Source organism: Pelodiscus sinensis, chromosome 3 (assembly GCF_049634645.1).
Source record: "Pelodiscus sinensis isolate JC-2024 chromosome 3, ASM4963464v1, whole genome shotgun sequence".
In the NCBI taxonomy this organism is placed as follows: domain Eukaryota; kingdom Metazoa; phylum Chordata; order Testudines; family Trionychidae; genus Pelodiscus; species Pelodiscus sinensis.
The window spans coordinates 49,370,082-49,386,623 of NC_134713.1; the positions used below are offsets into that span (position 1 = coordinate 49,370,082).

At 44.1% G+C, this 16,542-nt stretch overlaps 1 long non-coding RNA gene across 3 annotated transcripts in view; it reads left to right on the forward strand.

Moving 5' to 3' along the window:
- Positions 1-6,089: 6,089 nt before the first annotated feature.
- Positions 6,090-16,542, forward strand: part of LOC112546443 (uncharacterized) — an 89,390-nt gene continuing 78,937 nt past the window's right edge. For all 3 annotated transcript variants that reach the window (XR_012902268.1, XR_012902267.1, XR_003090142.2), the window contains exons 1-2: positions 6,090-6,195; positions 7,318-7,389. This is a non-coding gene — a long non-coding RNA (uncharacterized LOC112546443). The remainder of the gene's footprint in view (positions 6,196-7,317; positions 7,390-16,542) is intronic.

The following is a 16,542-nucleotide window of genomic DNA, read 5'->3' on the forward strand; positions in this document are numbered from 1 at the left end:
TAGAAAACATCTCTCCAAGATAAAGAAAAGTGAAATATATGGCTTGTGTAGATTATGCTGACAGAAAGTATTCTGGTTTTGTAACCAGGAATGCTACTTCCCACCCTGTTTCACTTCCATCTCCCACATACTCCCATGTTTAAGTATTTAGTTCTATTCTCTATATCTGCTGAGAGACAGTATATAATATTTATTCTTCCGGCAATTATAATATCTGGCAAAGGAAGGAGTGTGGCCAAGGATATGTGATAAAATATTTGAATACACTCTCTGCTATAGTATTATATTAAGAATCTGATCTTGAAAGGGTGCTGAATGCAACCACCTTTCAGTGAAGGCCAACTGTCCATGTCTGCACCATGTATGAATGGAATTAGATGGAGGAGAGAAACAACAACAAAAATTCCTCTTATGATGAAATAATGGCGTTTTTCTAGCAGGTTGATTTATTATTGTTTTTAATTACAACAATTTGAAGCTGCAGATTGATAGTTTAGAGTTCAGAATTCAGGTGTGGCAGTTAAAGGTCCCTAATATAACAATTCCGTTTATTCAGCCACATATATACAGTACATATCTCCTGTGCAATCTCTCTTGTCTCAATCCTTCAAAGTGCATTTGGAGTTATCTTGTTTATTGATTGTAATTACCGCTAGTGATGAAGTTGTAGGTGTGTTGAATGTTCACTTTGACATGGTCAAGTATTCAATTGAAAAGGGTCAAGAATTCTCATTATCATGTCTAGCATTTGTGTTTTTGTAAAAGACTTTGGTCAATTGATTGAAAAATGATCAATAAAGGCTGGTGGGAATGAAAGAGTTTTTCAAGGAAGGAACTAAATTGTATAGAATTGCTTTTTATAAGGTCTATCACATAGTAATAGCATAAGCCTCTTTTGTGTCAAGAGCTCACCAGGAAATGGAAATCCCATTATGTAACTAAGAAAGGGTATGTCTACACTAGAAAGTTAGTTCGAACTAACGGACGTTAGTTCGAACTAACTTTCCTATGCGCTACACTAGCGCTCCGCTAGTTCGAATTTGAATCGAACTAGCGGAGCGCTTAGTTCGAACTAGGTAAACCTCATTTTACGAGGACTAACGCCTAGTTCGAACTAGCTAGTTCGAACTAAGGGCTGTGTAGCCCTTTAGTTCGAACTAGTGGGAGGCTAGCCCTCCCCAGGTTTCCCTGGTGGCCACTCTGGCCAACACCAGGGAAACTCTATGCCCCCCTCCCGGCCCCGGACCCCTTAAAGGGGCACGGGCTGGCTACGGTGCCCGTGCCAGGTGCAAGCCTGCCAGCACCCAGCTAGCAGACCCTGCACCTGGCACGGCACAGAGCCACCCACCCGATGCCCCCCAGCCCACCCCCTCTTGCCGGGACCAGGCTGGCGGCTCCCGGGAGCTTGCCCTGGACCGCAAGAGGCGGGCACCTTCCTGGGCTAGTGCGGACATCGTGGACCTCGTCCACGATCTCCGCACTAGGCACAGGAAAGTGGCCGTCTAGGGCAGGAGAGCTGCCAGCCTGGCCACCCAGGACCAGGTGTGCATGAAAATCAAGGGGGTCCACTGAGACCCCCGACACTGAGCCCTGAGCTTACAATGGCCGTCCTGGGTCAGACCAAAGGTCCATCTAGCCCAGTAGCCTGTCTGCCCACAGCGGCCAACCCTAGGGACCCTGGAGGGGATGGACCGAAGACAATGACCAAGCCATTTGTCTCGTGCCATCCCTCTCCAGCCTTCCACAAACTTTGGGCAGGGACACCACTCCTACCCTCTGGCTAATAGGACTCCATGGACCCAACGTCCATGACTTGATCTCACTTCCCTTTAAACTCTGTTCTAGTTGTAGCCTTCACAGCCTCCTGCAGCAAGGAGTTCCACAGGTTAACTATTTGCTTTGTCAAGAACAACTTTCTCTTACTAGTTTCAAGCCTGCTACCCATTCCTTTCCTTTGGTGTCCTCTAGTCCTTCTTTATGGGATCTCAGGAAGAACTTTTCTGAATGCACCCTCTCCACCCAACCCCTGCTTTTACAGACTTCTATCCTGTCCCCCCTCCGTCTCCTCTTTTCTAAGCTGAACAGTCCCAGTCTCTGTAGCCTCTCTTCATCTGGGACCTGTTCCCAACCCCTGATCATGTTAGTTGCCCTCCCCTCTCCCAGCCTTTCTCTTCCCCTCTCCCACCTCCTTTTCCCAGTCTCCCCCAGTTTTTTTCAATAAAGACAGAGTCAATGTTGGAAGAAACGTTATCTTTATTTTGTACATCAAGAAGAAGGGGGGCTAGGGAAGGGCAAGTGGAAGGAGGTGAGGGAGGAATGGGGTACGAGCCCCCGATGGGGAGGACTGGGCTGGCTCTGCGGGCTTCTGGGGGTGGAAGCTCTCCTGCAGCCCCCCAATTACTCCCTCTCCCCAGATGGCAGCCTGCGGCAAGTGCAGCCGGGCTGATGGCCGAGTGGTGTGATGTGCCCAGTGTGGGCACTCAGGGCACTCCAAGCCAGAACTTCTTTGCAAGCGGGGCACCCCTTAGAACTGTGTGTCCGGGGTGGGGGTCGGGACCCTTTAAGCGCAGCCCTCGGCTAGCCTGAGACAGTATCTCCATGCTCTAAGTCCTCCTTTTATGCCCTGCCGGCACTGCTTCCGGCCATCCTTAAGCCCTGTTCAGAGTCCACTCAATGTGGACTTACTAGTTCGAACTAGCAAAACGCTAGTTCGAACTAGTTTTTAGTTCTAGATGCGTTAGTTCGAACTAGCTTAGTTCGAATTAACTAATTCGAACTAAGTTAGTTCGAACTAGCGCTGTAGTGTAGACGTACCCAAAGAGACATAGCAAATGTAAATTTTTATTGTGCAGTATGTGACAAGATGATTTTTTTTTATTTTTCAGTGCGTACCTTTTTGTATATCTCAAGCCTCTTTACATATTCTTAGAAGATATAAATTAAAAGAATGAGAAATGTTGAATACAACAAATGTATGCATCTGCCCGGTGGGATTTGGGAGGCCTCAGAGCTGCTTTGCAGTAGGTCCAGGTGCTTGACAGCTGAGCTTCCCATCAGTTGAGGCAGGAGCGGGTTTACCACTGGGCAGGAGTGCCGGAAGACAGCAGGGCTGTCACCGGAGGGGTTCAAGTTTAGCAATGGGGCTGTCATCAGACAGTGCAACTGAAATCCAGCTATGAAGCGGCCACCCAGCTACTCAACTGCCCAGGGGTACGAGGGCTGCCCTGTGGAGCCAGAAGCCCTGCACATGGAGTGACCTGTGGTGAGGGAGGGGGCAGGATGGCTGGGAGGCTGTCTTCCAGACCATGGTGAAGAAGAGCCAAAAGTGAGATGGGGGAGAAGCAGTTGAACTGACCTCCCATGGTCCAGCAAAATTCATCATCCAGGACCAGTGAGGTCCAGAGGGTGCTGGACTAGGAAGGTCCAACTTGTATAATAACATTATTGAGAAACTATTTTGGAGCAAAAGAAAGCTGTTCTTTTCCCAGACACTGCAAGAGAAAAGACAAGATAATGAGCTTATAGTTTACTAGGCCACAAATGTATTAATACAGCTGGGAAACATCTGGTAATAATTCATCTCAGGTCATCTTCTTTCTATAATACATATCACTTCAAACATCCCATTACCCATCCTTCCTATCTAGCCATCCATACATACACCACGGCTACATCTACATTGCACTCTCTTGCGAAAGTACATATGCGAATGAGGCGTGGTGATGAATATTGACACGCCTCGTTTGTACACTTAATGAGCCTCCATTTTTGCGCAAGGGGCATTCTGCTGCTTATTTTCAGGAAGAACGGCTCTTGTGCAAAAGGGTTTTTTTGCACAAAAAAGAGCTGTGTAAACAGCTCCTTTTTGCTCAAAAGCCCCTTGCACAAAATGGCAGCTCATTAAGTATGCAAATGAGATGTGGCGATATTCACCGCTTCACCTCATTTGCATATTTTCTTGTGCAAGAGAGGGCATTGTAGCTATAGCCACAGTGTTTCCTTTAAGATTTTCCATCTTTAGGTGGGCTGAATTATCTTTTTGGAGGTTGAAATTTCTTATGTGCAATACTAATCTTGAGGTAGTGTGTGGATTTGCACCCACCAGTACAAACAAAAACCATAGATATGAATATATACATTTAAATAGCCCATAGGCGTAGAAGAAAATATATTAAAACAAGGGATAATTAACAAGAAGTAATGCTTATGATTATTTAATATAAAATCAAATAAAAACAAAATTAACCCTACCCTTCGCTTGGTGTACCTACAAATGCTCAAGATACTAATGCTCAAGATACTATTTATATATTTTTCTTTGTTTAAGGCATTACAGGACCATTTTTTTTTTCGTTACAGACTAACACAGCTACTCCTCTGAGATCTTAGAGTACATATATCATCATCCTTTCTAACAGACCAAGGCACGTTTCAGAGATCTTGCAAATAAGGTTTCATGCTACAAAACAGCTAGCATCATACCTAGTATTTGTTACTAATGCAATACAATTTACCATGAATTAATTAGTAACACAGGATTTTTAAAAATCATTAAGATTAGATATTGGCAACACTCAAAAAAATTCTGTTAAAAGAATCTTTTTCTTTCTTACCTTAAGCTATTAATACTTATGTAAACTTTGTTCGAAATGTAATCATGAAAATGTGGCATACATACACACACACACACAACAGGGAAGTGTAACACAGGGGAACCCAGCTCAGCCAGTTTCCCAAAGAGAGGACTGGGGAAAAGCAGGAAGTGGGGAGGCTGCTGATCTGTTAGCAGTTCACAGGGCAGGGGAAGATTTGGGGAAGAGGCAAAGAAGTTGACCCTATCTGTCAGTGTCTGTAATTTACCCAGCTTTTTTCCAAATGGCCGGTAGTAGGCAATGAAGCACAGATCTCTCTTACCCTTCAGCTGGCATCTTCAGTTGGATCTGGGTCACATGATCTTCCAAGTACTTCCTGCCTCCCTGATTGTAGAATGGGCTCATACCATTGAGTACAGACCCTCATGAGGGGGGAGAAAAGGGGAGAAGGGAGGATCAGAGTAAATGCTGGAGCCAGAATAGCAAGCAGCTGCTGCTGCTTCTGCTACTCCACCGCAAGGGAGCAAATACCTTGCACCCTTTTCCCCAGCCGATCAACTGCACTCCCTGCCTGTGCAAGGAGCTCTAAATCTCTGTGCAGGGCTCAGAAAAGGGCAGTGTGGCCACACAGTTTACAGGGAACCTTGATACTAACCTTGTCAATCCTGCCTAAAAGCCTTAATGGACCTCTTCTCATGAATTTGTCTAGTCCTTTTTTGACCTTGTTATAGCTTTGGCATTCACAACATCCTCCGGCGAAGAGTTCCACAGTTTGACTGTTCATTGTCTGAAGAAATCCTTCCTCTTATTTATTTTAAATCTGCTGCATGTTAATTATATTTGGTGATTCCTAGTTCTTGTGGTATGAGGACTAAATAACACTTCCTTATTTATTTTCTCCACAGTAGTCATAATTTTATAGACCTCTATTATATCCTCCAATAACTGTCCTTTTTGGGGTGAAAAGTCCCAATCTTATTAATCTTGCCTCAGATGGGAGCTATTCCATGTTGATAGTTATTTTATTGTCCTTTTCTGAACTTTTTCCAATTCCAACACATCTTTCTTGAGATATTGCTGTGAACTGTTTTCTTTCAAAATACACTTACAGTACTTATGTATAGCATCATATTATATAGTTTAATTGATGGACTTAGATTAGAATTTATATAAAATACATTTAGTTGAACAGAGCAGTAATTGAATCATGTAATGTCTCTCTTGAGTCTTTTTATTCTGCTTTGCTTTAAGAGCAGCTGACTTTGAAAAACATTCTGTGCACAAGCCATTCTCTTTATATATTATTTATTTTTTCTATATTTCTATTCCACTGTTCTTGATTACTAAGAACATTTACATGAAAACTGAATCTTTGTTTCTCAAGAGTCCATCTGCTGCTACTGCCTATTCTCAGCCTAAAGTAATAATCTGATGTTTATGACATCATCATAATTTTCAGAGTAACCAAATGAACAGACATAAATCAGATTCTGTCTTCAGATGTGGTAAAAGCAGCAGAAGTCAATGGATGTCCAACAACTAATCCCATTTTTATATAAATAGCTGGGAAAGAGGAAAGAAGAATCAGAATATATTTAAGAAGGTATCCACATAAATTCACTTATAGGCTATAGCTACAGTAGGGTGTTGGGAGAGATGTTATTTTGGTGCTCTTGTACACATACTCACACTAATTTTCATTGAACTAGCACAGGTGTAGATAGCTGTGGCAGCATGAATAGTGATAGAGAAGGCACACTTGAGCTGCTTTAAGTGCAACTATTCTAGTTTGAGGAACCCCTGGTATTATTTGTGTGCCCCCTGCTCCACTGTTCTGCATACTCATGCATGTGAGGTGAGCAATGGACTTTTTCATGAAACATACTGAGAGTTTGATGTTTTTACCATTTTAAAATGGAACAAAAGCAAAAAATAGTAAATTGCATACAAAGTAAAATCTAAAAAAAAATATTTTGAGTCATTGGAATGTTTTTTTTCTCAATAGAATCTAACATTTTGTTTGAATTTAGACTTGTAGAAGTTATAATTGTGGCAGATAGGGCAACTTTTTACGTTATTTTATGGGTGTGGGATTGTATGTACTCCATGGAGAGAAAGTTCATCCATTAAGTGAAAAAATTGGAGATGATTAAGGCAAATTAATTACTAATCACCTCCTGGGGAGGATTGCATTTTCAGATTAAATTGAGTTCTACAGAGACCAACAGACAAAAAAAAAGTTGTTTTAGAGCTTAAACTGAATTTAAAGAGAATTATGAATATGTGAACTTGCAACCATAGGGGGGGAAATGCTGTTATGGGGTTTGAAATACACATTGAACCTCCTAAATCCAAGACGCCCATTTCCAGCGAAATCTGTGGTCCAAGAGAATTACGGATGTTACTGGGCCAGAGAGCCCCAGTGCCAGGGTGTGTGAGCTGGTTGGGAGTCCACCATCGGGACTGAGCAGCACCCTGGCAGCATCAGGGCTGCCCTGATCTGGCATGGCAGCAGTGGGGCAGCCACAGAGCCCCGACCCAGCACAGCAGCAACGGAGGAGCTGCAGAGCCCTGTCCCCGACAGAAGCAGGGTAGTGGCAGCTGGGGGTCTCTGTCACCTGAAAGCCCCAGCCAGCTGGCAGAAGTGAGCCGGAGCATCACGGATGGAGCGGAGCCAGCTGGAAGGAGGGGCAGTGTCCTCTGAACAAATTCCTATTTGGGACAGGTTAGGTCCGCAAGATGCCAGATGAAGGAGGTCCAACCTTTACTGACACCTGCTAGAGCTCTATGTTGAATTGTAAGTGACTTCCAGTAACTTTTTTCAGTGTGTACATAGATTCTTTTTATTGTTTTATATGCACCTTATGTAAATCTTTTATCTTAAGGATAAATGTACTTGCTTAGAAAAAACTGTGTGATAATTTACAGTCTGGCAACACATTCTTCATAGCACTCAGAGGGTATGTCTACACTACAAAGTTAGTTCTAACGAACGGACGTTAGTTCGAACTAACTTTCATAGGCGCTACACTAGCACTCCGCTAGTTCGAATTTAATTCGAACTAACGGAGCGCTTAGGTCGAACTAGTAAAACCTCATTTTACGAGGATTAAGCCTAGTTCGAACAAGCTAGTTCGAATTAAGGGATGTGTAGCCCCTTAATTCGAACTAGAGGGAGGCTAGCCCTCCCCAGGTTTCCCTGGTGGCCACTCTGGCAACACCAGGGAAACTCTTCTGCCCCCCTCCTGGCCCCGGACCGCTTAAAGGGGCACGGGCTGGTTACGGTGCCCGTGCCAGGTGCAAGCCTGCCAGCACCCAGCCAGCAGATCCTGCACCTGGCACGGCTCGAGCCAGCCACCCGCTGCCCCCCAGCCTTCCCCCTCTTCCCGGGACCAGGCTGGCGGCTCCCGGGAGCTTGCCCGGGACCGCAAGAGGAGGGCACCCTCCTGGGCTAGTGCAGACATCATGGACCTCGTCCACGATCTCCGCACTAGGCACAGGAAAGTGGCCATCTAGGGCAGGAGAGCTGCCAGCCTGGCCACCCAGGAGCAGGTGTGCAAGAGAATCAAGGGGCTCCAGTGAGACCCCCGACCCTGAGCCCTGAGCTTACAACGGCCGTCCTGGGTCAGACCAAAGGTCCATCTAGCCCAGTAGCCTGTCTGCCAACAGCGGCCAACACTAGGGACCCTGGAGGGGATGGACCAAAGACAGTGACCAAGCCATTTGTCTCGTGCCATCCCTCTCCAGCCTTCCACAAACTTTGGGCAGGGACACCACTCCTACCCCCTAGCTAATACCACTCCATGAACCCAGCCTCCATGACTTGATCTCACTTCCCTTTAAACTCTGTTCTAGTTGTAGCCTTCACAGCCTCCTGCAGCAAGGAGTTCCACAGGTTGACTCTTTGCTTTCTGAAGAACAACTTTCTGTTACTAGTTTGAAGCCTGCTACCCATTCCTTTCCTTTGGTGTCCTCTAGTCCTTCTTTATGTGAACTAATGAAGAACTTTTCTGTATGCACCCTTTCCACCCAACTCCTACTTTTAGAGACCTCTATCCTGTCCCCCCTCCGTCACCTCTTTTCTAAGCTGAAAAGTCCCAGTCTCTTTAGCCTCTCTTCATATGGGACCTGTTCCCAACCCCTGATCATTTTAGTTGCCCTCCCCTCTCCCAGCCTCTCTCTTCCCCTCTCCCACCTCCTTTTCCCAGTCTCCCCCAGTTTTGTTCAATAAAGACAGATTCCATTTTGGAAAACACATTATCTTTATTTTGTACATCAAGAAGAGGGGCTAGGGAAGGGTAAGTGGAAGGAGGTGAGGGAGGAATGGGGCACGAGCCCCCGATGGGGAGGACTGGGCTGGCTCTGCAGGCTTCTGGGGATGGAAGCTCTCCTGCAGCCCCCCAATTGCCCGCTCTCCCCAGATGGCAGCCTGCGGCAAGTTCAGCCGGGCTGATGTCTGAGTGGTGTGATGTGCCCAGTGTTGGCAGTCCAGGCAATCCAAGCCGGGACTGCTTTGCAAGCGGGGCACCCCTGAAAACTGTCTGTCCAGGGTGGGGGTCGGGACCCTTTAAGCACAGCCCTCAGCTAGCCTGAGACAGCATCTCCACGCTCTAAGTCCTCCTCTGATGCCCTGACGGCACTGCTTCCGGCCATCCTTAACCCCGGTTCAGGGTCCACTTAATGTAGATATGCTAGTTCGAATTAGCAAAACGCTAATTCAAACTAGTTTTTTAGTCTGGAACCGTTAGTTCTAATTAGCTTAGCTCGAATTAACTAATTCGAACTAAGTTAGTTCGAATTAACGTTGTAGTATAGACATACCCAGAGAGAGAAAGATCAATGGCCTTTTTAGGAAGGTTAGCTGAGGATATCACAGTATAGCGCCAGCAGTTGGGAAGATTTAAAATTTCCTAACCAGACAGGGATGGGACAAAAGTCTCTCACAGAGACAGTATGGCTGAAGACCTAAGGTCTAACTGGAACACCTGGAATGGAGCACAGTGAGGGTATGCCTACATTGTAGATTTGTTCCAGAAAAAATAGCTGTTTTCTGGAAAAACTACATTTATGTCCACATTGCTATTGCGTTCTTTTGACAGAAAGTTGAAAAAATGGAGGGGGTTTTCAACGGAAAGTCAAAAGAATGGTAAACCTCTTTCTACGAGGAAGAAGGCTTTTCCCAAAAAAGCTTTTTCAGAAAAAGGCGTGTGTGGACATGGAAGAGAGTGTTTTTAAAAAAAAAGAGGCCTCCAGGAAAAAGCACAGGTTCCCTGATGACCACTCGGTCTACAGTAATCACAACTGAAATGCGAGATAGCCTCCAATCAATGTGGACACTATCTTTCGTAAAAGCAGATCATTTTTTCGTTGCGCTTCTGCTGTGTAGAGTCACTCTTTAAAAAAAAAAATTTCTGGAAGATCTCTTCCAGAAAAGTTTCTTCCAAAAGAAGCTTGCAGTCTAGACATAGCCTGAGAGAGCTGAAGGGCAGTTGCACGGAAACTGTGACAATATTGTATTATAAAAATGTTTTTAAAAAGTTTGAAATAGAAAATGTTAATATTGTATTCTGAAAATGAGATATATAATGTTATTTTATCTTAACAAATTATTTCTTTTCCATTTTACTTTGAAACAAACATTACTCTAAAAGGACATATTTCTTTGAGACTTTTGGCAAACTGACATTTTCTGAAAATTTTCTAAACATTTCAAATTGTTTGCTTGCTAAAGAAAAGGTGCAATTAGCAGCTCTAAAAATACCTATTCAAATACCTTACTAGAAATGGTTTTTAAAAAATGAGAAAATAGTGTAGAGAAAGGAGTAATAAGAAAATTTTAACTGATATTTCTCCTGTTTCTTTTTCACTGACTTTTCAAATTTGGAAAATGTCTTATTTCAGAAGTTTGAACTGAGACAATTATGGTGTATTAGAGTTATTTCTACATAGAATCATACGTTTAGAAGAGACCTCAGGAGGTCATTGAGTCCAGCCCCCTGCCCAAAGCGGGACCAATCCCAATTAATCATCCTAGCCAGGGCTTTCTCAGGCTGAGACTTAAAACCCTTTAAATAATGTCTTGCATCAGCTTGTTAAATGTAATTACATATTCCTCTACATTTTATCCTTTTCTCTTAGGTATCTCTATCAGCATTTTTCTCTCAACAAGAGGCAGGACTCTATAAATATGAATAATTGCTTGAGTAGGAAAAAATAAATTAAACTCTAAAGCTGATAATTTGAACTTCAGTTTACTTGATAGGGAAAACTAATGGAATAAATGAATCAGGACTCAGCAGTTATAGTCCTTGTGTCTGCTGACTCAAATTCATTTGGCCTCATGTGCTAACATCGCTCAGATATTCCTTCTCTTTTTCTTTCTCTTTTTTGATGTGTGTGTACATGATTTATCATACATATTCTTTCATAAATAGAAAAACATTCACTGAAGGACTTTTGTGTATTTAGCTAGGCATCACAATGCAAATGACTGGCAAATTCCGATCTGTGCACTAGAGAACGTAAGACTCCTTGTGGAAGCAAGATTTATTTTACTCTTCAAGTATGTAATAGAATAAGATGGTGGCTTTCTCTTCTGTGAAGTGAGAAACAGTAGGATTGTGACTGCAACTGAGGGCTGGTCTATACTACAGTGTTAAATTGAAATTAGTTGTGTTAGGTTGATCTCAAAATTAATACATCCAAACTACCATGCCATTCCTGCCATCTTAAAAGGCATTTTCAATTGAATTTTGTACTTCACTTCTGCTAGAAGCACAGCCCTTAAGTTGACTTTCCTGGATAGACTTTGGAGTAGTGTAGACACAGCACTATATAACTTAAAGGGATTTGGCCTCCAGGAGGTGTTTTAGGTCATGTCAACATTGCAGTGTTACTTTGAAATAAATAATGTTATTTCAAAATAATAAGGTAAACATGCACATAGTAAGCCCATTATTTTGAAATAATTTTGAAATAACAGACTTCTTATACCAGAATAATAAACCCTCATTTCACGAGGAATAACACACCTATTTTGAAATATTTATTTTGAAGTAGGGTGTGAGTGGACAAGGCAGTTGCGGTTATTGCAAAATAGTCCACTCTGTCCACACCCCTCAGAACTGTATAGTTTCCCTTCACCTGCAGCCTTCAAAGTATAGTCACAGGGGAAACAGTATGTGGCACAAGAAAGGCCCTGATCACCCTGTGCCACACTGCAGTGCCCTGCTCTGCCTTTCCTGATAGCATGGAAGACCCCTGAGCTCCCACCAAGGCCCCCCCCCCAGTTGCAAGCGAGCCAGCAGCCAGCTCTAAAGCCCCTACCCAGGGGCAGATGAGGAGGGCTCCTTCCTGGTTTGATGCGGAGATCCTGGATCTCATTGAGGTCTGGGGAAAAGAGGCTAACCTCTAGGAACTCCACATTAGATGCAGGAATGTGAATGTCTACACCTGGATGGCCACCAGCTGGGGTCAGAAGGGCAACATGCGCGCCCATGAACAGGTGTTCATGAAAATTAAAGAACTCGATTAGGCGTACACGAAGGCCAGGAAGGGGTGTTACCCCAATCATGCCACTATTATGAGAAGCTGTACAACATCCTGGGAGGGTGGTTGCTCCCTTCCTCCCCCTTGTTGTTGACTCTAGCCTGGAGCCACCTATTGTGAGCATGCCGAAGGGCAGGCCTGTGGACTAAGAAGTAGAGGCAGAGGAGGAGGAAAGGGAGGTCACAATGGACACAATGCCCACCAACCAGGAGATCATCCCTGGAGCCAATGCCCCCTCCAGAATGTCACCCAGGGTTCGGACAAAGCCAGGGAAGGCCCATCAGGTGAGTTCCATTACTTTTCCTAGAAACACAAGTGGCAAGGGGCTGTGTGCTCCTCAATCAGCTTTCTCGGCCTGGGGATCATACAGCAGCCTATGCATGTGGGTACACGTGGAGCTCCAGTCCTGAGCAAAGAGCTGCGTGAAGTGGCCACAAAGGAAACTTGCGCTCCTTCTCATAGAGTTTCTGGAGAGGCCGGCCTTACTCCTGACCCCTGTGGTGGGCCACATTCCCATTACAAGACACCAATAAGGAGGATGGGGTCATGGGCACACACAACAGTGCCACAAATGGCGCATAGTCATACCTGCACTCTCTGGGCAGCATCTGCTCCCGGTCAAGTGCAGTGAGGCAAGGGACACTGAACCTACACTGGAATTTTCTGGGGTGAAGGAAGTGGAAGGGACCCCAGAAGCACCTGACAAGTGGCTTCATGCACACCTTCTCCTGGGATGACTGACCTTACTGTTCTGAACAACTGGACCAGTTGCAAGTGGAGCATGAGTGATATCTCCCACACCAGCCTCCCAACCCTATGAAACCTGCAGGCACTGCCAAACCCTGGAAGACCTGAGTGAGAACACATTGCCTGCCTCCATGCCCTGCAGTAGTCTCTAAAGTGTCAAGAACAGAGGTTGGACACCGACCTGGAACTAAGCAGGAGCTGTCGCAGGAGGCCTGGAGCATGTGCAAGGCATATACACCATTGTTGACCACCTGGTCACCGCCATTGACCAATCCAGCAGCCCCCACCCCCACCCAACACACACTTGCTCCTTCTACCGTGCACTGCATCTGCACCTGCTCTTGCCCCCTCCCCCCAGCTTCTCCTCGTAGCTCCTTCTCTCTCCCTTGTGTGGCCACTGAGGGCCCCGCACACAAAGCTGTGCTACAGATCTTAGGGTATGTCTACACTACATGGCTCCATCGATGGAGCCATGTAGATAAGCTTTGTAGACATAGGAAAATGAAGCGGCGATTTAAATAATCGCTGCTTCATTTACATCAAAATGGCTGCACTGTGCCGATTAGCTGTTTTTCGGCACAGCGTGGTAGTCTGGACACTCCACAGTCAACATCAAAAGCCTTTGTCAACGGCCCCATTATGCCTCGTGGGATGAGGTTTACAGAGGTGGTTGACAAAGGCTTTTGATGTCGACTGTGGAGCATCCAGACTATTGCGCTGTGCCGACAAACAGCTGATCAGCACAGCGCAGCAGCCATTTTGATGTAAATGAAGCAGCGATTATTTAAATCGACACTTCATTTTCCTATGTCTATAAATCTCATCTACATGGCTCCGTTGACAGTGCCATGTAGTGTAGACATACTCTAATAGTGGCTCAGGTATCCCTTCTACTCTACTCCAGGTGATGATTAAAAGGAGCAGAAGGTTTTCATTCACACAGCTTTGATTGTTACACAGAACAAATGTAAACAATGTTTCCTTGTTCTTCATGCTTTGTTGTCAGGCTCTTAAACTGGGGTTATCTTTCCTATTAATTTCTGTTATTTTTCAGTGTGTGTTAGCTAATTAGAAATACATGGATTGAGGGCAAGAGGCTCTTTATTCGCTCCACGCATAGTTATTAGCAGGGGTATAGTTTACAGGGTAGTATATGCAAGAAAGGAAGCAGTTTGGTAAGGAATAACCACGTAACAGTCACATCAATGTTGAGTTATTAATGAAACTGGTTTTTAAAGCTTCTTGGAGATGCTTTGTGCCTCAGTGTGCTCTTCTTATTGCTCAGGTGTCTGACTGCTCACAATGAGCTGCCAGTCATTATGTTTCAACCTCATATCCTTCCAGAAACAATGTTTCCCGCTTCCCAGATAATATTAAGCACATAGCAAGGAGCAACAATAGGGATATTGTTTTCACTGAGGTAAAACTGTATCAGTGTGCTTTTAAATGCCCAAAGGCACATTCTATCACCATTCTGCCCTTGCTCAGACTGTTGTTGAACTGTTCCTCCAGGCTGTCTGTGTATGGCTTCGTGAGGCATGGGAGCAAGTAGTAATCTGGGTCTCCATGGATAGCTATTGGTATCTCAACATCACTAGTGGTAATTTTCCAGTATATGAAGAAAGTTCTTTCTTGCAGCTTTCTGAAGAGACCAAAATTCCTAACAATGCATGCATCATGCACCTTTCCCAGCCATCTCTTGTTATTTGGCCCTCCTTATTCACTATTGTTTGCAACAGCAATGGGAAGTATCCTTGTGGTTTATATATTCTTTGAAAAGTGGTCTGATGCCAAGATAACAATATGCATTCTGTGTATGACCCCACCACAGCTTCTTAATTATCAGGGCTAGTCTCATTTTGGTATCACTGTGCTTCTGGGTTGGGGAAAGAAATGTTCCATGAAAGTGGCCTTATGCATTCAAAAGCGCCGTAGACAATGCTACTCGCCCCATAGCTGCATAACCCAGAGTCCCACCGCTCTGTTTGTTTCCTTGCTTTGTCGTATCAGGCTTTGGGAGCCTAACTCGAATTCCAGACAGCCATAGGAGAAGTGGGATAGCTGCCCACAGTGCATAGTTCTGTGAGTGCATGTGAGCCTTACTAGTAAATAAGCACTCCACTGACTGAAAGTGCATCGTGGGGATATGCAGAATCAACCTTGTAAAATTGGAAGCTAAATGTCAACTTAAATAAATAATTTGACCACATTTCAAAGTATAAACATAGTTTGAGACATAAAGGCAAGTTTTGAAGTAGCAGGATTTGTTCCTAAAAGTAGAAAATTAAACCAAAGTAAAAATTGAAACTATAATGCCACATCTATACTTATGTACCAGAGATAGACCTTCTGGCATTCAATTTAGTGGATGTAGTAAAGACTCACCAACTCAAACATTGATGGTGCCCCCAGTCAGCACTGGTACTCCTCGCAGTTTGCTCCCATCTACCTCCCACTGTGAAGATGGCAACACATTCGGCTTAAGATATGACAACTCCATCTACTTTATTTACATAGCTGGAGTTGCATACCTTAAGAAAATATACTGAGTGTAATATAGACATTACATACATTACAGATAGTTGAAAAATAGAGAAAAGGTGGAAAGAGGCTGGAATATTTTCAGAACAATTGCCAATGAGGGAATCTAGGAAATGAAGTGTAGTAGAAAATAAAAGCTTAATTTAAGGGGAATTCAGAGATGGCTTATAGAGATGGTTGACAAATATAATATAGATTAGGAATCACTGAGAGACAGGCCAATAATCTGGATGGAGTAAGAGAGCCTGACAGGTCAGGTAATGAAAAGTGACCTGAAATGCATCAGTGATATGACAAATGTAAAAGAACAATGGAATGCCTCAATATTGAAGGAACTAAAGAGGACAAACAAAATGCACTTCCTTGGAAGATCCTCTAAGATATCCTGAGGATAATAAGAAAATGGCACCCCATCTCTGCATACTCAGGGAACCCTCCATGTGTTGAATTGTCCCACGTGGAAAAGCTGTCTTAACATATGGTATTGTAACATATAGTGCCTGGACATATGGTATTGGGGCAGGGAATTTGTGGACAAGGGAATAATTAATGGAGTGTAAAAATAGAGAGAGGAACAGGATGTAAGGCTGTGTCCAGACTCAGGGGATTTTTCGAAAAAAGTAGCCTTTTTTCGAAAAAACATCACCTGCGTCTAGACTGCAGCTGCGTTCTTTCGAAATTAAATTGAAAGAATGCGTCTTTTCTTTCGACGGCGGTAAACCTCATTTCACGAGGAAGATCGCCTTTTTTCGAAAGTGCTCTTTCGAAAAAAGGTGTTCTTGAATGCCAACAGGGTTTTTTAGATAGAGAGCATCCAGACTCACTCGCTGCTTTCTTTCGAAAAAGCGGCTTGCTTTTTCGAAAGCACTGCTTGCAGTCTAGACGCTCTTTTTCGAAAGAGGCTTTTTCAAAAGATACTTTCGAAAAAGCCTCTTTCGAAAGAGGCTTGCAGTCTAGACATAGCCTAAGTGAATACAGCATTCCATCCTCCAGCCTTGTAGAATTGACCAAGAAAAATTATACTGCCTGTGAATGTATTGTCTTTTATGCTTATCCCCTCAAAGGAAGGCATTTGCCTCTAAAAGGGTCTTCAGCACCTACTGACCCTTAATAA